The sequence below is a fragment of the Schistocerca americana genome, chromosome 5, assembly GCF_021461395.2.
Source record: "Schistocerca americana isolate TAMUIC-IGC-003095 chromosome 5, iqSchAmer2.1, whole genome shotgun sequence".
In the NCBI taxonomy this organism is placed as follows: domain Eukaryota; kingdom Metazoa; phylum Arthropoda; class Insecta; order Orthoptera; family Acrididae; genus Schistocerca; species Schistocerca americana.
In genome coordinates, this window is record NC_060123.1 from 55,192,399 (window position 1) to 55,217,888 (window position 25,490).

Sequence of the window (25,490 nt, forward strand, 5' to 3'; positions counted from 1 at the left end):
TCTTGTCCGTCGATTTGCTTCGGATGGAGAGATGCGCGCCTGAGTACGATCATGGTTACGTAAGCAACCCCAAACACTTTTCCATGAAGGCATTCACCATCTTGTCTCACAATCGGATAAATGTATTAACTGTTATTTCGATTAATTTTGAAATAATAAACAATTTACTTATTTTTTTCCATCTCTCTGATTGTTTCATTTGACTGTACCTTATATATAAGGAAACTGAGATATTATGACAAGACGTACCAAAGTATACCGATAATAGAATAAATGGCAAAGCAGATGTTAATCTCCTTCGATCATGTACAGGGCGATTCAAAAGATTGTATCCAAATTGAAGGAGGTGATAGAGGAGTCGAAATACAACAACTTCGGAAAAGAAAGTTAGGGCCCTGGAAGTAATCTTGAGCCAACGAAACTTTGAAATGTCTGGAACAACGAGGACTATCGGTGTGGACGCGCCTTAAGTTCAAATGTTCAAATGTGTGTGAAATCTTATGGGACTTAACTGCTAAGGTCATCAGTCCGTAAGCTTACACACTACTTAACCTATATTATCCTAAGGACAAACACACACACCCATGTCCGAGAGAGGAGTCGAACCTCCGCGCCTTAAGTCGCGCGACTGTAGTGTACTGCTTACACAACGGTGTTGTACATTACAGAAGTGTTCAAGATGGTGAACACTACGTTCAATGTAGGCATAGCATCTTCGCAGAGAATTCTGGCTCACTCTACCAAGGGCTCTCGGCATTGCAATAATTTCGGCAGACGATGCAGATAGCCTGGGGAGAAGAGTTCCTGCATGGAGAACTGGTGTCGCTACGAGGCTTAAATGACTAACAGCTGTGCATACACAGAAACATTGCCAACGGCCTTGCCGCAGTGGTAACACCAGTTTCCGTCAGATCATCGAAGTTAAGCGCTGTCGGGCTGGGCTAGCACTTGGATGGGTGACCATCCGGTCTGCCGAGCGCTGTTGGCCAGCGGGGTGCACTCAGCCCTTGTGAGGCAAAACTGAGGAGCTACTTGATTGAGAAGTAGCGGCTCCGGTCTCGGAAACTGACCTACGGCCGGGAGAGCGGTGTGTTGACCACGTGCCCCTCCATATCCGCATCCAGTGACGCCTGTGGGCTGAGGATGACACGGCGGCCGGTCGGTACCGTTGGGCCCTTTGGCCCGTTCGGGAGGAGTTTAGTACACAGAAAAATTACGTTACTTTTGCTGGACTTTTCTGTGTGTTTTGATTGCCCTTATCATTATTGTCACCCTAAAGTGTTCAGTGACTCAGGATTACTTCCAGTTCCGAAGTAGTTGTACTTTGACTGCTCTAGCATCTCCTTCAGTCTGTGGGAACCATTTGAATTACACTGTACACAGAGTGAATGAGAACAGGCTAATAAAACAAATACTACTTTATTTACGAAAACGGAGTCAACAGTAGCGTGGATTACAGAAGTAAGAAAAGAACTAGAAGGAAGCTATTTTAAGAATAAAATAATAAATTTAGAAGGCTTTCAAAGCCAACAAAAAAATAATGCGTCAGAGGGATGGAAGGAAGAAGAAGAAAACATGGAAACAGGTTGGAGTACTGGAAAATGGAACAAGGTGTTACGCTAATATTGAAAACTTAACCAATTTTCCGGCTACAAGCAGAACTGTTTCCGCTGCTGCTATGAATACTGTTACCGTGATTCTCTCATTTGTTCGCTACCTGGATTAACCGTTTCGCTGCAGAACGAATATGTCTAAACTACTGACGGTTGTTTTTCGCATCTGGATACGTCCTGGACCTATCCTGGTTAACAGCAATTGTGTGACAGACTCCTAGGACAAAGGACAGCTTTGCAGTACAGTTTCTTCTGTGGCACTCCTTGCGATCTAATGATCGATATGTTTGTAATCAGTCTGACTGACACGGAGGACCTTCTAAAGACCGTTTGTTTCAGAGACGGCTGACTACTGCTACCTACTCTCCTTATGTACGTACGTACCGTGATCTGACAAGAAACACCCTGTCACTGTTAAACCCACGCATCTGTGCTGCTAGGCTGTTCGTTTCACACGACAGAATTACATATACGTCAAGACTGTCCCATTTCAGCTATTTTGTTGTGTTCAGCTGAGCTTACTGAAAGAACAATAGATCTGCAACAGTTTAACTGGGTCTTTGAACAATATGAAAGACAAACTCATCATAAAAAAACCACATGGTATGTCAAAATATTAATGTGTGCAGTGAGTGCGCGGAATCGACATTTTCCTCCATTCTGCACATTACGTAACCATAGAGAAACTCCGATCACTTCTTGCACGCTCATATGTGTTGAAGAGAGTAGATATTGTGTTTTTGCGTTTATTCTTGTGTTCTATAGAGTTTGTTCGTTGCGTTAGATATTAATAATGCCTAGTTGAGGAACACGTGAGGCAATACTAACCTTACGACTTATCTTAGAAGAAAGATTAAGAAAAGGTAAACCTACGTTTCTAGCATTTGTAGACTTAGAGAAAGCTTTTGACAATGTTAACTGGAATACTCCCTTTCAAATTCTGAAGGTGGCAGGGGTAAAATACAGGGAGCGAAAGGCTATTTACAATTTGTACAGAAACCAGATGGCAGTTATAAGAGTCGAGGGGCATGAAAGGGAAGCAGTGGTTGGGAAAGGAGTGAGACAGGGTTGTAGCCTCTCCCCGATGTTATTCAATCTGTATTGAGCAAGCATTAAAGGAAACAAAAGAAAAATTCGGAGTAGGTATTAAAATCCATGGAGAAGATATAAAAACTTAGAGGTCCGCCGATGACATTGTAATTCTGTCAGAGACAGCAAAGGACTTGGAAGAGCAGTTTGAACGGAATGGACAGTGTCTTGAAAGGAGGATATAAGATGAACATCAATAAAAGCAAAACGAGGATAATGGAATGTAGTCAAACTAAATCGGGTGATCCTGAGGGAATTAGATTAGGAAATGAGACACTTAAAGTAGTAAAGGAGTTTTGCTATTTAGGGAGTAAAATAACTGATGATGGTCGAAGTAGAGAGGATATAAAATGTAGACTGGCAATGGCAAGGAAAGCATTTCTGAAGAAGAGAAATTGTTTAACATCGAGAATAGATTTAAGTGTCAGGAAGTCGTTTCTGAAAGTATTTGTATGGAGTGTAGCCATGTATGGAAGTGAAATATGGACGATTAATAGTTTGGACAAGAAGAGAATAGAAGCTTTCGAAATGTGGTGCTACAGAAGAATGCTGAAGATTAGATGGGTAGATCATATAACTAATGGGGAGGTACTGAATAGAATTGGGGAGAAGAGGAGCTTGTGCCACAACCTGACTAGAAGAAGGGATCGGTTGGTAGGACATGTTTTGAGGCATCAAGGGATCACAAATTTAGCATTGGAGGGCAGCGTGGAGGATAAAAATCGTAGAGGGAGACCAAGAGATGAATACACTAAGCAGATTCAGAAGGATGTAGGTTGCAGAAAGTACTAGGAGATGAAGAAGCTTGCACAGGATAAAGTACCATGGAGAGCTGCATCAAACCAGTCTCAGGACTGAAGACCACACCACCACCAACAACAACAACAACAACAACAACAACAACAATTGTGCCGTGCCTGTGTGTGAAAATTACAGGGCGTCCCACATAAAACGGGTACGCGCCACGGCCGAGATTCACGAAACAATGGACTAACTAAAAAAGATTAGATATCAGTAACGTTAAAAACATATAGTTACCTTGTAAATACCTGTTTTCAGCTATCAGTCGTCCTTTTTAAATTTTATTGGCAGGTCCAGATTTCAGCTAGAAACTAGCCATTCTCAGTGCATATCATTTTTGATCATTGCATGTAATGCATGAATACGAGTATTCAATGAACTGTGCATGAAGCCCGACCAACAGGCGTTACATGCATTGATAAAAAATGATATTGCGTTGAGAATGGCTAGTTTCTAGCTGAAATCTGAATCTGCCAATAACAAAATTTAAAAAGGACGTTTTATAGCTGAAATCTGTTGTTTACAAGTCAATATAACAGTCACTGAGTGCAACAGCCTTCTGAATGGAAGGTAACCTGATGTAGTTACCTGTTTATAAGAGATTCTGGAAGTGATGGCGATGGGCATCCAGGCATCGTTGACTTCATATGACGACGTTAACAGCAACACGTTGTAATTTTGCAGGAATGATGTTGTTAATTTCTCTAGTAATGTTCCGTTAAGATCGTCTACTGAGGAGGATTGTCAGCATGCACGTTGCTTCTTAGTGTGCTCCATGAATAAAAATCACCCAATGTTAAGTCCGGGGACAGTGGGGACCAGAGGCCTCTACCCACAAGTCTGTCTTGAGGGAACTCGTTGGTGATGTGGGCCATACTTCGGTTGGATGTGAGAGCAGTTGCCCCATGTCATTGGAATACTGCGTACAGCTTCCTGCGTCTGTTACTCGTGCTTAGAAAGAGTCAAAGATCTCTAGAAATCTGGCACTCTTTAAGGTATAATCGAAAAATATGGGGCCAATAAAGCGCATGTTGGACAACGCACTCCAGACATTAGTCTGCTCCGGATGGAGCGGTTATTCATGGAGAACACATGGGTCGTCCTGCTACCGGTATCTGCAGTTCTGGGAGTTTACATAACCTGACAAATGAAACCAGGCCTCATCTGAAGTGAATTTACATCTACATTTAAACTCAGCCGGCCACCCAACGGCGTGTGGCGGAGGGCACTTTACGTGCCACTGTCGTTACCTACCTTTCCTGTTCCAGTCGCGTATGGTTCGCAGGAAGAACGACCGCCGGAAAGTCTCCGTGCGCGCTCGAATCTCTCTAATTTTACATTCGTGATCTCCTCGGGAGGTATAAGTAGGGGGAAGCAATATATTCGATACCTCATCCAGAAACGCACCCTCTCGAAACCTGGACAGCAAGTTACACCGCGATGTAGAGCGCCTCTCTTGCAGAGTTTGCCACTTGAATTTGCTAAACATCTCCGTAACGCTATCACGCTTACCAAATAACCATGTGACGAAACGCGCCGCTCTTCTTTGGATCTTCTCTATCTCCTCTGTCAACCCGACCTGGTACGGATCCCACACTGATGAGCAATACTCAAGTATAGGTCGAACGAGTGTTTTGTAAGCCACCTCCTTTGTTGATGGTCTACATTTTGTAAGGACTCTCCCAATGAATCTCAACCTGGCACCCGCCTTACCAACAATTAATTTTATATGATCATTCCACTTCAAATCGTTCCTCACGCATACTCCCAGATATTTTACAGAAGTAACTGCTACCACTGTTTGTTCCGCTATCATATAATCATACAATAAAGGATTCTTCTATCTATGTATTCGCAATACATTACATTTGTCTATTGAAGTGTCAGTTGCCACTCCCTGCACCAAGTGCCTATCCGCTGCAGATATTCCTGCATTTCACTGCAATCTTCTAATGCTGCAACTTCTCTGTATACTACAGCATCATCCGCGAAAAGTCGCATGGAACTTCCGACACTATCTACTAGGTCATTTATAAAGATTGTGAAAAGCAATGGTCCCATAACACTCCCCTGTGGCACGCCAGAGGTTACTTTAACATCTGTAGACGTCTCTCCATTCAGAACAACATGCTGTGTTCTGTTTGCTAAAAGCTCTTCAATCCAGCCACACAGCTGGTCTGATATTCCGTAGGCTCTTACTTTGTTCCTCATGCGACAGTGCGGAACTGTATCGAACGCCTTCCGGAAGTTAAGGAAAGTGGCATCTATCTGGGAGCCTGTATCTAATATTTTCTGGTTCTCATGAACAAATAAAGCGAGTTGGGTCTCACACGATTGCTGTTTCCGGAATCCATGTTGATTCCTACAGAGTAGATTCTGGGTTTTCAGAAATAACATGATACGCGATCAAAAAACATGTTCTAAAATTCTACAACATATCGATGTCAGAGATATAGGCCTATAGTTTTGAGCATCTGCTCGACGAACCTTCTTGAAAAGTGGAACTACCTGTGCTCTTTTCCAATCACTTGGAATCGCCGTTCCTCTAGAAACTTGCGGTATACGGCTGTCTGAAAGGGGGGGGGGGGGGGGGGGGAGCAAGTTCTTTCGCGTACTCTTTGTAGAAACGAATTGATATCCCGTCAGGGCCGCCCGAAGTGGCCGAGCGGTTGCAGGCGCTACAGTCTGGAACCGCGCGACCGCTACGGTCGCAGGCTCGAATCTTGCCTCGGGCATGGATGTGCGTGATGTCCTTAGGTTTAAGTAGTTCTAAGTTCTAGGGGACTGATGACCTCAGAAGTTAAGTTCCATAATGCTCAGAGCCATTTGAACCATATCCCGTCAGGTCCAGTGGACTTTCCTCTGTTGAGTGATTTCAGTTAAAGAAAGGGGTCCAAGTAACCGTTAGCAATTGATGTTAGCAGCCAATTAAAATAATGAACTTTTTTTCTTCACTCGTCGCAATAGAAGCTGATGTAAACTACCTGATTTCCAATTTGTTTATAGAACTTGTGCCCAACACTGACGAAGAGTTGTCAATGACAGATGGTCAGCAACAAATGGGAGACATTACGCTGTATGCTTTAACTTTATCTTCTTTGATAAAGATTTCAGAGCGTTCTCTAGCAGGTCTCCGCTACATTGTTATATAAACTGCTTCCAGATACGCCTTCGTAGACAAATCATTTGGACACCCTATTGGCAAGAAATAAGTGTCAAAAAACCCTAGAAGCTCGTGGTGGCTTAATCGGCCCTTCAGATGAGTGGCTTGAATTTGTTTAGCAGTTCCAGGAGATATCTTTAAATTTTCATGGCAGCATTCTGTGTGAAGACGCCACTATGATTAAAAACCTGACGAGAATTTTAATCGGAAAGTTTCGAACTATTTCCCAAAGAATCTTAACAGAACCTTCATCTGGATAAGGTACCTCAACATATCAGGAAAGGCTTACGAGGGCTAAACAGCAGCAGCAGAATGCGAGACTCAGAGGCAGAACTAATGTTCACTCCAGATCGGATTAAGGTATTTAATTTCTCCTGGGAACAGTTGAAAGTAAGACGATTAATCTTCCAGCTGATGTGTCGTCATGCGTAATAATGTGTCGTATCAGCGCACACTCCGCTGCAGAGTCAAAATCTCTTTCTGGAAATGTATCAAGTAACTGGAAAACTGGAATGGTAGAGATTCCTTATTACGTAATATCTGCATGAGGAAAGTGTCATACACTATGGCCGATTGTGATGCACAAAGTGTGTTTACTAAACTGAGAGTTCCTGTGAGTGTTGCGTTTCCAGTAGTGATGACAATCGCGTAATACCTGTGGAACCTCCAAGCGTGGAAACTTATTTTAACCTAGAAAACTAACTATGAGCCTTTGAGTTCTGTGCTATGAGTTAAAAGTGCACAACTTAAATGGATATCTCTAATTTTAATGGCTCTAGCTATAGATCCTAAAGTGGGGATTTACACATAGAATAATTGATTTGAAAGGAAGGTGTTCGACAGAAACAATCTTTCATTTAGGTATTTAAGATACCTCATTTATTGCTTCATTTCAGTTGCACACTTTTTTTTAATTCGATTACATGTGTCGATCACTCTTGATCATCTCCAGATCAAAGCAATAGCATCAGCAACCCACCTTGTCTACTAAGAACAACATATCAGAATACGTTGTTTTGAGTACACAAGACCGGTTGCTGATGAAATTACTTACCTCTGGAGAAGATACAGAGTGATAGAAACATGTAATTGAATTAAAAAAGCATGCGACTGAGAAGGAACAATACATGAGAATTATGTTAAATATCTACTGGCACGAAGTCGATAACTTCTGTCAAAACGATTGCGTCCACTACAGTGAAATTTTACTTAAGCACGTTAATTTATTCTCTAAAAACATCAAGCATATGTATAAATTATGAGAAAATGTGGAAAACACAAATTCTGTAAATTATATTTAGTAACTTTAATCGATTTGCAGTGTTGCCTGACTGGGCGAGAAAGTATGCTCAGCTGACTCTAAAGTCGATCATAAAATCAAGGCTTATTAAACCCACACAAAAACAGTGACTATAAGCCTGATGACTAACTGCAAAGCTCAGACATTCAACACACCAAAGCTATATGCGTCACATTTCGGGAAATCTCGTGTTCTGTTCAATATTTTGATCGGCCTGCGATCTAGTGACTTTCGTTGGCACTTCGCATGACAACGATCTGTCTTAGGGTTTTTAATGCACTGTGGCTTTTAATAATAAAAGCATGTGTGAAACACGGACTGAAATATCTTCCAGCCATGTGTAACAACGGCAACTAATAAATGAATAAAAGGCTGAAAACATGATTCTGTCCAATTTTCGAGGTTTCGTTTCTTCCGCGATCTAACGTTGTCTGATTGTACAATCTCCAAGACGGGCCTTGCTGCTGTGAATCATACTCGCGATAAAAACTACAGTCACTTTATTACGATCTGTTTCGTTTCTTCGGCATTTAATTATTGGTAAATTATCTTGATTCTTTCATCCGAATGTTGCTGTCATGTTTTCAAACTGATTAAAATCTGGTAACGTTCTTGTCTGTCATTCTAATATGTGAACAGGGACTTAACTGTTCATTTGCAGTCATTGACGTCTCATAAACGAATACAATATTGTACTCGGTTCAGTCAAGTAGCATTTTTTAGAGGACACATGTTAGTCTTTGTCTGTTACCTTTGCTTAAAAATCAGCATAAATGTTCATATATCGACACATACCGATGCGGTATGAGAGCTCGTATAGCAAATTAATTGAAACGTAGTAGGAGCTTATGTAATGTTAGGATTTAATGCTGTTTCCTCCAGTGTCTCATAAAATTGTCAGATTTTAAGGAGAGCCATAGGTTACGGTTGTGGCTGGTCCGCAGTTTCTTGCGTATCCCTTGCACATGTGCGCCGCGGAGTCAAATTTCACGTGACTGTTCGAGAACGTTCGATACTGTATCGAACACTGCGACGTATCGGGACATCTCGATTCCGTTTGAATACCAGTATCCTTTATCCAGATCTGCCTGTAAGTCACTAGGAGAAGTATCTAAATTTTGGCGGATTCTAACGCCCTGCTATCTTTTCCCGCCCACAAGTAGCAGAACATACAGAACGCAGCGGTGCAGTAGGGAGGCTCTCTCTACGTAAGAAATCTCATCAAAAGCAACGTCTCGTGATTGACACCAATCGCAGCACAAAACGTCTCGTGATGTGACACCAATCACAGCTCAAAACACCTCCTACCGCAAGAAAAAACGACCTCTTCAGTGGGTAAGATCTAGTCTTGCATCACAGGTCCTCTGAAATTTCAAGAGCAGCTCACAAGTCGGAGCCATTATTTTATGCAGGCTGTGTTTCCTTCCTAAAAGCGTCAGATGGCTCTGCGAGGGTTCTCCGAAAACATGAAAAAGCTGCACTCTCCTGCTGCTAGCAACGTCACCCCCGCCCCACTTCGGCCGCTGGGCAAAGCGAGGCAGTGAAAATACACAACAGTCACTACCCCCGGCAGTATCCTGATGCCCGGACTCCCAAATCTCAACACCTGAGGCATCGGCCTGCTCTCAAGATGTCGTTGTTGTTGTGGTCTTCAGTCCTGAGACTGGTTTGATGCAGCTCTCCATGCTACTCTATCCTGTGCAAGCTTCTTCACCCCCAGTGCCTACTGCAACCTACATCCTTCTGAATCTGCTTAGTGTATTCATCTCTTGGTCTCCCTCTACGATTTTTACCCCCCACGCTGCCCTCCAATGCTAAATTTGTGATCCCTTGATGCCTCAAAACATGCCCTACCAACCTATCCCTTCTTCTAGTCAAGTTGTGCCACAAACTTCTCTTCTCCCCAATCCTATTCAGTACCTCCTCATTAGTTACGTGATCTACCCACCTTATCTTCAGCATTCTTCTGTAGCACCACATTTCGAAAGCTTCTATTCTCTTCTTGTCCAAACTAGTTATCGTCCATGTTTCACTTCCATACATGGCTACACTCCATACAAAATACTTTAAGAAACGACTTCCTGACACTTAAATCTATACTCGATGTTAACAAATTTCTCTTCTTCAGAAACGATTTCCTTGCCATTGCCAGTCTACATTTTATATCCTCTCTACTTCGACCATCATCAGTTATTTTACTCCCTAAATAGCAAAACACCTTTACTACTTTAAGTGTCTCATTTCCTAAACTAATTCCCTCAGCATCACCCGACTTAATTCGACTACATTCCATTATCCTCGTTTTGCTTTTGTTGATATTCATCTTATATCCTCCTTTCAAGACACTGTCCAATCCGTTCAACTGCTCTTCCAAGTCCTTTGGTGTCTCTGACAGAATTACAATGTCATCGGCGAACATCAAAGTTTTTACTTCTTCTCCATGAATTTTAATACCTACTCCGAATTTTTCTTTTGTTTCCTTTACTACTTGCTCAATATACAGATTGAATAACATCGGGCAGAGGCTACAACCCTGTATCACTCCTTTCCCAACCACTGCTTCCCTTTCATGTCCCTCGACTCTTATAACTGCCATCTGATTTCTGTACAAATTGTAAATAGCCTTTCGCTCCCTGTATTTTATACCTGCCACCTTCACAATTTGAAAGAGAGTATTCCAGTCAACATTGTCAAAAGCTTTCTCTAAGTCTACAAATGCTAGAAACGTAGGTTTGCCTTTCCTTAATCTTTCTTCTAAGATAAGTCGTAAGGTCAGTATTGCCTCACGTGTTCCAGTGTTTCTGCGGAATCCAAACTGATCTTCCCCGAGGTCGGCTTCTACCAGTTTTTCCATTCGTCTGTAAAGAATTCGCGTTAGTATTTTGCAGCTGTGACTTATTAAACTGATAGTTCGGTAATTTTCACACCTGTCAACACCTGCTTTCTTTGGGATTGGAATTATTATATTCTTCTTGAAGTCTGAGGGTATTTCGCCTGTCTCATACATCTTGCTCACCAGATGGTAGAGTTTTGTCATGACTGGCTCTCCCAAGGCCATCAGTAGTTCTAATGGAATGTTGTCTACTCCCGGGGCCTTGTTTCGACTCAGGCCTTTCAGTGCTCTGTCAAACTCTTCACGCAGTATCTTCTCTCCCATTTCGTCTTCATCTACATCCTCTTCCAATTCCATAACATTGTCCTCAAGTACATCGCCCTTCTATAAACCCTCTATATACTCCTTCCACCTTTCTGCCTTCCCTTCTTTGCTTAGAACTGGGTTGCCATCTGAGCTCTTGATATTCATACAAGTCGTTCTCTTATCTCCAAAGGTCTCTTTAAATTTCCTGTAGGCAGTATTTATCTTACCCTAGTGAGACAAGCCTCTACATCCTTACATTTGTCCTCCAGCCATCCCTGCTTAGCCATTTTGCACTTCCTGTCGATCTCATTTTTGAGACGTTTGTATTCCTTTTTGCCTGCTTCATTTACTGCATTTTTATATTTTCTCCTTTCATCAATTAAATTCAATATTTCTTCTGTTACCCAAGGATTTCTATTAGCCCTCGTCTTTTTACCTATTTGATCCTCTGCTGCCTTTACTACTTCATCCCTCAAAGCTACCCATTCTTCTTCTACTGTATTTCTTTCCCCCATTCCTGTCAATTGTTCCCTTATGCTCTCCCTGAAACTTTCTACAACCTCTGGTTCTTTCAGTTTATCCAGGTCCCATCTCCTTAGATTCCCACCTTTTTGCAGTTTCTTCAGTTCCAATCTGCAGTTCATAACCAATAGATTGTGGTCAGAATCCACATCTGCCCCTGGAAATGTCTTACAGTTTAAAACCTGGTTCCTAAATCTCTGTCTTACCATTATATAATCTATCTGATACCTTTTAGTATCGCCAGGATTCTTCCAGGTATACAACCTTCTTTTATGATTCTTGAACCAAGTGTTAGCTATGATTAAGTTATTCTCTGCGCAAAATTCTACAAGGCGGCTTCCTCTTTCATTTCTTCCCCCCCAATCCATATTCACCTACTATGTTCCCTTGTCTCCCTTTTCCTACTGACGAATTCCAGTCACCCATGACTATTAAATTTTCGTCTCCCTTCACTACCTGAATAATTTCTTTTATCTCGTCATACATTTCATCTATTTCTTCATCATCTGCAGAGCTAGTTGGCATATAAACTTGTACTACTGTAGTAGGCATGGGCTTTGTGTCTATCTTGGCCACAATAATGCGTTCAGTATGCTGTTTGTAGTAGCTAACCCGCACTCCTATTTTTTTTATTCATTATTAAACCTACTCCTGCATTACCCCTATTTGACTTTGTGTTTATAACCCTGTAATCACCTGACCAAAAGTCTTGTTCCTCCTGCCACCAAACTTCACTAATTCCCACTATATCTAACTTTAACTTATCCATTTCCCTTTTTAAATTTTCTAACCTACCTGCCCGATTATGGGATCTGACATTCCACGCTCCGATCCGTAGAACGCCAGTTTTCTTTCTCCTGATAACGACGTCCTCTTGAGTAGTCCCCGCCCGGAGATCCGAATGGGGCACTATTTTACCTCCGGAATATTTTACCCAGTAGGACGCCATCATCATTTAATCATACAGTAAAGCTCTCAAGATAAAGACCCATTTTTTCGTTGCATTCTCTGTCCTCCCGTCTGAAATCCGATGAATTGTGTCTTTCCATGCACAGAAAATCATTCAGAAACAAGTGAGCCCAACATCATGTAAAGTGAAAGGAAGTGAGGCTACTTACAGAATGACAATCATATGAAATGAAATCGCCATAACTTCTGAAAGGTTTGCGTTAGGACTTTCAAACTGCACGGTTGGCCGTGGGGAATGATGGGAATTAGTATTAGTGGTTTAGCGACAAAGCCCACTTTCATTTGGATGGGTTCGTTAATAAGCAAAATCGGTGCATTTGGGGGGCTGAGAATCCGCATTTCGCGATCGAGAAGTCTCTTCGACCTCAACGGGTGACTTTGTTGTGTGCAACGTCCAGTCGCGGAATAGTCAGTGCGATATTCCTTGATGGCACGGTGACTACCGAACGGTACTTGAAGGTTTTGAAAGACGATTTCATCCACATTATCCAAAGCGATCCTGATTTCAACAATATGAAGACTGAGCTCGACCCCATCGTAGCAGGAGAGTGTTTGATGTCCTGGAGGAGCACTTTGGGGACCGCATTCTGGCTCTGGGGTACTCCGAGGACACTGGCATGGGCCTCGACTGGCCGCCATATTCTCCGAATCTGAACACATGTGCCTCTTTTCTGTGGGGCTATATTAAAGACAAGGTACACAGCAACAACCCTAAAACCATTGCTGAGCTGAAAACAGCCATTCAGGGGGTCATCGACAGCATCGATGTTCCGACACTTCAGAGGATGAAGCAAAATTTCGCCATTCGTCTGATTCACATCATCGTCAATGATGGCAGGCATGTCTAACATATCATACCCTATATCCGAATATGTGTAGTGACGTTTACATGTTGAATAAAGTGTGTGCACGCCGTAGTTTGTAACTAATTTATGTTTTCCGCATATAGTTCTATAATTGTCACCCTCTAGATGGTTCTGTACGTTTAAATAAAGACATTCCTATGGATTCCGGTCCGATGTTATCATCTAATTACTGATGCAATCTTTTTTATCTGTTTTTTTCATTGAAAATTACATGGAAATTTGCATGTAATGTTTGATACTTAAAATCCGAGTATGAATTTAGTGATAAAAAATGTTGAACAATGGAATGTATACATATCGAGAGCAGCTGTAATGTATAGTTTTGCTCTTGTAATTTCTAGAAGTAAGTAAGTAGTAACCCACAGTACGTATGTATGTACGTTCCTGTCGAGCCCACAATTGATTACATTGCCCTTCAGGCTTCGTAAACGAATTTTAGTTTAAGTGGAATAACGCCATAGCCAAAAATGAGGAAACGTCCCGCACTGCCATCACTTCAGGGTAGTCACATAACGTGGAAACACCCAATTGCTACCAAAAGCATTGGTCCAACATTTTATATAGCAACCTTGCTGTGGCAGAACTGGAGAAGAAATAATAAGAGGCGTCTGAACTAGTGAGATATAGAAGGTAGTTAAATATTAAGAGGTGAGATGGAAAGAACACATTGTTGAAAATCGTTCTTGCAAATACACCTACATGGGAAACAGGTCAGTGAGTGGTGTGTTAAGAATATCGAGATCTATCAGTTTAGTGCTGCAGTAGGGCAACTACTGACAAGACAAATTTTGACAGGAAGTTTGTTCGATGGATCATTTTATGGTACGGTTGTATACGTACTGATTTACATAAATAACGTCTTTGTTTGAAGCAGTACCGGCATGTAATTTCCCAGGTGTGTTGCGCTTTTTATACAAAATGCATTTTCAGGACGTTTCTGAAATTGGATACCGTTACCTTTTAATATTTATTAGCCATGTTATGTGAATGAAACAGTTGTTTTTTTAGTAGTTCTAACGATTTCTGTTTCCTCCTATGATATCACTGGTTGAAAAATAGTCTTCCTCTTCACTTACTGAAATTAGCCTCGTATTCGTGCAGAAATTTTCAGTTTCCTAACATTTCCATACAATTTATTTGGTGAATTTCTTTGAGAATTATAGATTTAACAGAAGAGAGAAAACTTCTAGTTTTATGTTTTCAAACAATATGCATTTCTTATAATATTAACTATTATTTGAGCTTTTATTTCTTGATTTATCTCTTGCATTGCTACATGAACATTAATTAGGAAGTGGGGAAAGTAGATTATTATTAAGATTTTCCCTGATCTATTTGACGTGAAATTCTTGACTGATGATCTTGTAAGGTAACAGTGGATAATATGGAGCTCTTTCAAGTAGTTCGTAATTTAAATTTAAAGTACAACAGCAGGGATAATATGTTGGGCAAAATAGACAGGAAAATACTTGTTTTATGTTTTGATGGGCGTTGTAGTTCCGTTGCATAGTGTTTTGGTTTTCTTTTAATTGCAACGAATGATAAAAGTGTGGTGATAAATGTGTAAAATTGTATAATGTATTTAGATTTAAGTATTTAAATCTTATAAAAAAGTGTAAACGAATTGTGGCCATGTTTATGGATTATTTTGACTAATGTAGTGTCACGTGACCTGACTCAGGACTGTGGATATGAGCGGGAAAGACTGGTCTTTTGTCATTGGTCCACTGTGGTGGCACGTTGGGAGCGGCAAAGTGCCGCGAGTGTAAGCATGGACGCCAGTGTATGTGAAGGAACGACGAGAAAGTGTGTGGGTGTGAGACAAACAGTGTACGAATTGCACCGATTATTATTTGTACAGATCGGATTTATTTGTGAACTTAAAAATGCATGGCCGCAAAGTTAAGGTGTTTCTTTTGAATAAATAAGTTTCAGTCTGAACGTGTATAGTTAAATCCACTGCTGTTCAAAAGCTAGCCAATATATGACTCAATAGTAGGGGCGCAAATGCAACCGTTTGCTACCAACCCCCTTTGCAGATGAGCCACGTGAGAAATAGGTTGTGAACGAGCCCGAGTTAAGTTGCAATCTGGCAACAATACGAGAAACGCTGTAATTCTTATAGAAGAACCATTTGTTTTCTTGGCCTCTGTTTATGCATGTAGAAGTGTTGGCAACAGTTGTTTGGCAAACCAAGGAAACTATAAACCATGACACATCTTTCAAACGGTACCACTTAAGAGAAAACACGGAAGCCCTTGGGACAGGTAAAAAGTATAAAACATCAGCTGAAAAAGCTTTGCGTATAACAGGTGTGTGAGGCGGCGGGTGGAATTATTGTTGTTTCATGTGTTCCTATTATTTATGCTGTCTTTCGCCGTTCTCAACACTGGCTCTCTAACTACAATATTGGCAACCAGAAAGTGATTAGCAAAACGTGAAGCCTGTAATATGAATTCCTAGTGCCCACTTCATCTGAGAATACACTTATAGTTACAGCTTATAGCTCTGATGAATTAGGAGACTGTCTGGGAATTATAATCAAAAACGGTCGTGAAAAAACGTTCTGTATTCTGAAAGTCACAGATGAAAACAAAAGAATCCACACGATCTAACTAACAGAGCAGTTCAGAGTCTAATGCGCTGATGCAACTATAACTGTCCAAATTAAATATTTAAATGAATGCTCGCCATAATTTGATGATTAGGTTCATCAAACGCCACGCTAAATAGTGGTAGAATGTTTGTCCCGCGGCGGCACGTGAAAATACGCAAACTGAAGATCGATAATTAAAGTCAACCCAGAATTAACACTTCACTCGAAAATTATTTCATGGTCACGCGTATCTCGAGTAACTTAATACGGCATCCGAGGCTGTTTGTAGCAATGATACCAACGCGACGCGACTCCCGACACAGATTGCGTGCTATCCCGCGTCTGGAGAGAACTGGGGCCTTGCTTACTCGCGCAGCGTTCTTATATATAAAGCCGCGGGGCTAGTAATGCACCACATTAAGTTACCGAATAAATCACAGCTTCTTTTGCTGATGGCCGAAGAAGCTCTCAATTTAAATGTGGATTCAGCAGACAGGTAAGTAATCATAATAAAAGTTTGACGTGGCTAAGTTAGTTATTTTTGGCGAGAGAATTAATTTAATTACCCTGCACGCAGTAGACGAGCTCTGAACTGGCCTTTTGGAGATACGCTATCGCTATAGTTTTATAGGTATTCAAATGAAACTTCTCACATCTTTATGGTTATAGCGGATCTCCATTATACTTAAATATAAACATCCTAGCCTTATTTATTAGCCTACTTAATCTACCTTGCTTCCTTAATTTTTAAGACAAAAACCAGAAAATTATGAATTTCAACTAAAATCTTAATTTGTGAGATCCAGAAGACTGTTTCTGTTAAATATTTATGAAAAAGGAATCTAATTATAAATTTTGAAGTCTCTAGCTATTTTCTGTCGCGCCAATGATTTTTACAGAAAAACGTCAAAATTTCGTAAATGGCTAAAGTTATCGAACTGATATTCAACACATATTAATTTAGTATTACTCCTGACATGCTAGAAACGTTTCAGGTTATTTACTTGATTTTTTACAGTATTGCGCAACATTTATGACGTCAGAGCTAGTTACAGCGGACTGGCTGGCACACAATGGAAAGACTGATGTGAATTTACTGCGGCGTGAGTAGGCTGCTTCCCTACAGGTGAAAGACGTGTGAGAAATGATTAGAAAACTGCAGAAAGAAGAGTGTGCGTTGTTTATAACAGAATAAATATTCACATCTTTGAATGCAAGAAGCGAGACGAAGAAGTTAGGTAATTACTGAAAGGACTGAAGAATGACTTTAAAAAGACTAATTACGGAGAAGTGTTTGCAGAATGCGTGCGACGATTAGGGCCATTAATACGTGGTTTCTTTGTAAAGCGGATGATTGATATCCAGCTAATCAGCGGTATTCCGGCCGACGTCACCGAGGTAGCGGTCGGGCTTCCGAAACGGATTAGCGGCGACGTTTCCGTGTCGCCAATTTCCGCTTCCTGCCGCGGGAGAGCGCAGCGGCCGTATCTGGCCCGTAATTTTCGCTGATCCTCTCCATCTCGCAGCGCATTAGCGGATTTCCCTCCGTACAGTAATTACGGCCGTAAATTCACCGCGAGCCCGGTCTGCTGTTTGCAGATAGCTTGTTCATATTTGCGGCGACTTAGCGAGCGCCATTTATGATTTTCCTCCGCTTTGTAACCAAATTTACACTGGACCGTATTCATGTCGTACGCTTTTCCACATCTGCAGTCATCCTCGGCAGCGCACTGTGAAGTACGTGGTTTAGAGTGCATTTTATTGTACCAAACAGTGATTGTCGACCTCTTCCACTCACAAATGGAGTGTGGGTACAATGATTCTATGTACACCTCTGTGGAAACTGTCGTATTCTTGATATTATCGGCACGACACACGGAGCAGGTAGGTTGTGGGCTGAAGAGTATTCATATTTTCTGCTGTGCAAGACGGTTCTTGAAGTTTGCTAAGTAGTTGCTAGCGAGATACACGCCGCCTTTCTTCAGGTGTTGCCATTAAGATTTTTTTAACATTTATGTTACTCTATCTAGCTGGGATCCGCAATGAACAAGGGTGGTCTATGCAAGTAATTTGCGTTCCCTCAATACCTGATAAACAAAGCCGCCCATTCTGGTGGTGAACGTATCTATTATAAGTAGTTCGTATTTACACTTGTAGACTGCCCTATCGCAGGAGCTAGTTTTGCCAGTGAATAGTGAGGTCATCTTTTCTCCACTGACGACAATTTTTTTTATAGGTAGCGGTTTCTGTCAGCTTTATTAGAGCTATGCCTACGTAAATACGCGTTAAGATATTTTTTGTTTCTAACAGACACGTATTAAGAGTTACGTTCCAGTGTTAACATTGCACTTTGTACTTAACGTTACATGATGACAAATTTTTGTTTCTCGCGGCATTGGATCTACGAGCGCCTTTGGTGCTTGGTGACAGAATGAACTCAGTATGAAAGAGGAAAAATTATAAATTCTCTTGAAGTTCGTGCTGTAGTAGCCACGTAATAGGTTAACGCCTAGGTGAAAACAAAAAAGAAATATTTAAGGTTGAATAACGAGTACACTATTTCTGTTCTAATGGGTTTTGTTTATTTCTAATTGGTATTCGCCTAACTCGGCCATCTTCAGGAAACAACTGACTAGCGTCTCCAAGGGTCACGAGATCTTAAGTAATATAACGTCATAACAAAAGACAAAATACACTTGCACAGGATGTTATACACCAAATTTGTTTATTAACGCTGAAGTTACACTTTACGCAATGGAAAATACCAAACACAATATATAAACAACACAATATTATGGTTTTCAAGTTATATGTTTACCATTATAAAGCTTGTGAGGGCTTGACATTTGTTAAGAAATTGTCAAACTGAGCACGCCTCATGTCAAGATCTCATAAACTTTATCATTATAAACATATGACATGTAATACTGTAATACCATCATCATCTTCTCAGCCACTTCCCACATCATGTGGGGTCGGCGTTGCTTTGCTGGATCCTTCGCTTCCATAAATGCCTATCCAGTGCTTCTTCTCCAAGCCATCCTTCCTCCCGTAGGTCCCCTGCTACCTTGTCTTTCCCTCTCTGTTTCGGGCTTCCTCTTCTCCTTGATCCTTCGATTTCTAGGTCTTCAAACTCTTCTCCCCACGTAGTACTCCCCTCTTCTCTGCACATGTCGATACCACCTTAGCCTACTTTCTTGGATCTTCTTCCCTATGGGCCCCACTTTCACTGTTCCCCTGATGTACTCATTCCTTAGTCTATCCTTTCGTGTCACCCCACTCATCCACCTTGCCATTCTCATTTCTGACACTTCCGTTTTTTTTTCTCTTGGGCTTTTGTGATTGGCCAAGTTTCTGCGCTATACAGCATCGCGGGCTTCACCACACACTTGTAAAGCTTTCCTTTCATTTTGCAACTAACCTTCTGGTCACACATTACTCCGCTCAGTTTCCTCCATTTCATCCATCCATTATCTACCCTCTGCTGGATTTCGGCCTCCAGCCCTCCATCACTTTGCATCTATGAGCCTAGCTATTTAAATTTCTTGACGAGCGTCAGTTGTTCTCCTTGTAAGTTAATATATACACTACTGGCCATTAAAATTGCTACACCAAGAAGAAATGCAGATGATAAACAGGTATTCATTGGACAAATATATTATACTAGAACTGACATGTGATTACTTTCTCACGCAATTTGGGTGCATAGATGCTGAGAAATCAATACCCAGAACAACCACCTCTGGCCGTAATAACGGCCTTGATACGCCTTGGCATTGAGTCAATCAGAACTTGGATGGCGTGTACAGGTACAGCTGCCCATGCAGCTTCAACACGATACCACAGTTCATCAAGGGTAGTGACTGGGGTATTGTGACGAGCCAGTTGCTCGGCCACTATTTACCGTACGTTTTCAATTGGTGAGAGATCTGGGGAATGTGCTCGTCAAGGCAGCAGTCGAACATTTTCTGTATCCAGAAAGGCCCGTACAAGACCTGCAACATGCGGTCGTGCATTATCCTGCTGAAATGTAAGGTTCCGCAGGGATCGAATGAAGGGTAGAGCCACGGGTCGTAACACATCTTAAATGTAACGTCCACTGTTCAAAGTGCCGTCAATGCTAACAAGAGGTGACCGAGACATGTTACCAATGGCACCCCATACCATCACGCCGAGTGATCCGCCAGTATGGCGATGTTCACCGCGATGTCGCCAAATACGGATGCGACCATCATGATGCTGTAAACAGAACCTGGATTCATCCGAAAAAATGACGCTTTGCCATTCGTGCATCCAGGTTCGTCGTTGAGTACACCATTGCAGGCGCTCCTGTCTGTGATGCAGCGTCAAGGGTAACCGCAGCCATGGTTACCGAGCTGGTAGTCCATGCCGCTGCAAACGTCGTCGTACTGTTTGTGCAGATGGGTGTTGTCTTGAAAACGTCCCATTTGTTGACTCAGGGATCGAGACGTGGCTGCAGGATCGGTTACAGCCATGCGGATAAGATGCGTGTCATCTCGACAACTAGTGATACGAGGCCGTTGGGATCCAGCACGGCGTTCCGTATTACCCTCCTGAACCCACCGATTCCATATTCTGCTAACAGTCATTGGATCTCGACCAACGCGAGCAGCAACGTCGCGATACGATAAACCGTAATCGCGATGGGCAACAATCCGACCTTTATCAAAGTCGGAAACGTGATGGTACGCATTTCTTCTCCTTACACGAGGCATCACAACAACGTTTCACGAGGCAACGCCGGTCAACTGCTGTTTGTGTATGAGAAATCGGTTGGAAACTTTCCTCATGTCAGCACGTTGTAGGTGTGGCTACCGGCGCCAACCTTCTGTGAATGGTCTGAAAAGCTAATCATTTGCATATCAGAGCATCTTCTTCCTGTCGGTTAAATTTCGCGTCTGTTGCACGTCATCTTCGTGGTGTAGAAATTTTAATGGCCAGTAGTGTATGTTTGGCATTATAGAGCTTGTGAGGTCTTGACATTTGTTGAGAAATTCTCAAACTGAGCACTCCTCATGTCAAGATCCCACAAACTTTATCATTATAAATATGACATGTAATACTGTAACATCATCATCAGCTTCTAAGCCTTTTCCCACGTCATGCTGGGTCGGCGTTGATTTGCTGGATCCTTCTCTTCCATAAATGCCTATCCAGTGCTTCTTCTCCGAGCCATCCTTTCTCCCGTAGGTCCTCTGCTACCTTGTCTTTCCATCTCAGTTTCGCTCTTCCTCTTCTCCTTAATCCTTCAATTTCTGGGTCTTCAACTCTTCTCCCCACGTAGTACTCCCCTCTTCTCTGCACATGTCTATACCACCTTAGCCTACTTTCTTGGATCTTCTTTCCTATGGGCCCCACTTTCACTGTTCCCCTGATGTACTCATTCCTTATTCTATCCTTTCGTGTCACCCTACTCATCCACCTTAACATTCTCATTTCTGCCACTTCCATCTTTTTCGCTTGGGCTTTTGTGATTAGCCAAGTTTGTGCGCTATACAGCATTGCAGGCCTCACCACAGACTTGTAAAGCTTTCCTTTCATTCTGCAGCTAACCTTCTTATCACACAGTACCACGCTCAGTTTCCTCCAGTTCATCCAACCACTATTTATCCTGTGCTGTATTTCGGCCTCCAGTCCTCCATCACTTTGCATGTAAGAGCCTAGGTATTTGAAATTCTTGACCAGCGTCAGTTATTCTCCTTGCAGGTTAATACGAGGGCCGTTCAGAGAGTAACCTCCGGTTGATTTAAATAAATACACCAAGTTAAATAAAAATATTTTAATATATACATCTTACAACTACATCTTTGCACTATTTTTCTACATAGTCTCCATAGCGATTGAGGCACTTATCGTATCTCTTCACAAGCTTTGAAATTCCTTCTGCATAAAAATCACCCGCTTGTGCCCGGAGCCAGCCTGTGACCGCATCTTTGAGCTCTTCGTCATCATCAAACCGCTGTGACCCGAGCCATTTCTTCAAATGCATGAAGAGGTGATAATCACTTGGCGCCAGGTCTGGGCTGTAAGGTGGATGATTGATAACGTCCCACTTGAAGGACTCAAGAAGGGCCGTTGTTCTGCGAGCAGAGTGAGGACGGGCGTTATCGTGCAAAAAAACGATACCGGAAGTCAGCATACCACGGCGTTTGTTCTGTATAGCCCGTCGTAACTTTTTTATTGTTTCACAGTACACGTCTTGATTAATGGTCGTACCACGTTCCATGAATTCAACCAACAGCACCCCTTTGGCATCCCAAAACACCGTTGCCATCAGTTTTCTGGCAGAAAAATCTTGCGAGGCTTTTCTTGGTTTGGTAGGCGAATTTGAATGTTCCCACATCTTTGATTGTTCTTTTGCCTCAGGGTTCACGTACTTAATCCAGGTTTCGTCACCGGTCACGATTCTGTTTAACAATGGTTCTCCTTCGTCCTCATAACGTGACAGAAAGTCTAATGCAGAGGCCATTCTTTGAGTTTTGTGGTGGTCGGTAAGAATTTTGGGCACCCATCGTGCACAGAACTTACGGTAACCCAATCTTGCTGTCACTATCTCGTACAAGAGAGTCTTAGATATCTGTGGAAAACCAGTAGACAACTCCGACATTGAGAAACGTCGATTTTCACGAACTTTTGCATCAACTGTCTGAACGAGTTCGTCAGTCACCAATGATGGTCTACCACTCCTCTCTTCATCATGAACGTTTTCTCGTCCACTTTTAAATAAACGTACCCATTCACGGAAAACTCCTTCACTCATAACTCTTGGTCCATACACGGCACAAAGCTCACGATGAATAGCTGCTGCAGAATATCCTTTGGCTGTAAAAAATCTTATGACAGCACGCACTTCACATTTGGCGGGGTTTTCTATTGCAGCACACATTTCAAACTGCCACAAAAACTAAACTAGCGCAGGTACGACGTTCACTCGACCACGGCTTGATGCCGACTGACCTGTTGAGTGCGTGAATGCACAGATGGCGTCGCTACTCCCCCCACAACCCGCACTGTGACCAATCGGAGGTTACTTTCTGAGCCGCCCTCGTATATAGATCTTTTGTATCCTTTGTACACATACACTCTGTTTTCAGTTTTTTTCCGCTGTTCAAGGTTGTTTTTTTCTCCACTGTTCAAGGTTGTCTTGCAGTGCCTCCTCGTGGATTCACAGATTACATCATCATCGGCAAACATCATGCTCCAAGGTGCCTCTTTTTTCACATCTTTGACTAGACATCCATGACAAGGTCAAAGAGATATGGGCTGAGAGCAGATCCCTGATGTACACCTCCTCTCACTGGAAATGCCTTTGCTGCACCTGCACTGCTCCTCACTTGTGTCATTGCACCTTCATACATGTCTTGTACCACTCTGACATATTTTTCTGGCAGGCATTTACTTCTCAGACATATCCATGTTTCTTGCCTCGGCACTCTGTCAAATGCCTTCTCAAGATCTATAAACGCCACATGCATTTCCACTTGTACTTCTCTGTGCTTCAGTTGCCTCAGTGCAAATATTACGTCGGTTGTTCCTCTTCCCGGCACAAATCCGAATTGTTCTTCACATACTTCAGTTTCTAGACGCAGCCTCTTCTCAATTATCCTTTCCCAGATCTTCTTCATTGTGTGGGACATCAGTTTTATCCCTCTGTAATTGCCACAGTTTTGGATATTCCCTTCCCCCTTATATATGGGAACTACCATACTGTTTCTCCACGCATGCGGTTTTCTTTCTCCTTTCCAGATCTTCTGCATTAGATCCCAGAGAATATCAGTTCCCTGTTCTCCCAGACTTTTTCATGCTTCTATTGGGATTTGATCTGCCCCTAGGGCCTTCCCATTTTTCATTTTCTTCATCGCATGTTCGACTTCTTCCCTACTTAAACCTTGGGTCATTCCATCGTTTACATGACCATCCTCACACCTCTCTCGTACATTTTCCTCATTCAGTAGCCTTTCAAAGTTCTTCCACCACCTATTCAGGATTTTCTCATGTTCGTGTAATACTACACCTGATTCATCCTTTATTTGCCTTATCGATGTTATGTCCTCGGTCGCCTTATCTCTTGCTTTAGCAACACGTAGTAGTTGCCTGCCGTCCTGTCTTCTTTCCAGCTCTTCATACGCCTCTTCCTTTGCCTCAGCCTTTGCTTTCGCCACTGCTCTTACTGCCTTTTTTTTGCAATCTTGTAGGCTTCCCTATCTTCCTGTCTTCCTGTTAAGTCCCATTGGTTTTTCTTGCATCTTTATTCGCGTTTATCGCTTTCTGAACCTCCTCACTCCACCATCATGCGTCCTTATCCTCTGGTGTTCCCTTTCCTGTTTTGCACCCAGCACCTCTTTTCCAGCTTTTGTAATTACATTGCTATTATAACTCCACCACTCCTGTACACCCTCTGGTAATTTCACTTCTCTTAATAATGTTTCCCTGAATTTTTCTCACAACACCTCTTCTTTCAGTTTCCACCACTTTATTGTTTGTTCTCCTCGCTTGATACATTTACGTCTTTTCCCCACTACCATTTCATAATTGTCCACTACGAGTTTGTGTTGCGCAGCCACACCTCCACTGTATATAACCTTAGTATTCTTTATTTCCTTTACGTGTTTCCTTCTGGACAACAAGTAGTCTAACTGACTTTTATGGCTCTCCGCTCCTGTACGTTATAAGTTGTTCTCTTCTACGATTGAAATAGGTATTGGCGATCATTAGGTCAAGAGATATAGCGATTCTGCAGTCTTGTGTCCTGCTGGATTTCTTTCTCCAGAACTGCATCCACCACGAATTCTATCTTCTCCACTCCTCCTCTCACCAACACGTCGATTCAAATTTCCCCCAGTTATCACCCTTTCATTGTCTGGTATTTCCATTGTTACTCCATCTAGGATTTCCAAAATTCGTCCTTCTCTTCCTCCGAACACCCCGTCTGGGGTGCATACACACTTATAACTGTGATTACGTCTCCTTCTGTCATTGATGCTGTCCACTCCACAGACTTCCTCTTTTGGATCTTTATCCACAATAATCGCTACTCAATTTCTGGACTCTTTGTCTGCACTGCTATAGAACAACTTGTATCCTTCTGCCAATAGTTTGGCTTCGCCACCCTTCCACCTGGTCTCTTGTAAGCATAGGATATTTACCTTCCTTCTTTGCACCATGTCTACAATCTCTCAACTCTTTCCCTTCAACGTCCTAATGTTTAAGGTTCCGACTCTGATTTTGCACTTCATTCCTTCTTTTGCACTGTCTTCTTTTGTTGGATTCTTCACAAAACGTCTCCTCCGGAAATCTGACTGGAAGACTATTACTCCGGAGCATTTACTTTGAGAAGCATCCATCGTTGTTTTGGTTTTGGCACGTTTTTTTTCTGGCCGGATGCCCTTCCTGACGCCAACCCTCCTCCTT

General features: G+C 42.2%; 1 pseudogene; it reads left to right on the top strand.

The window, feature by feature from the left end:
* The first annotated feature begins 870 nt into the window (after positions 1–870).
* LOC124617090 lies at positions 871–988 on the top strand (annotated as a pseudogene).
* The last annotated feature ends 24,502 nt before the right edge of the window (positions 989–25,490 follow it).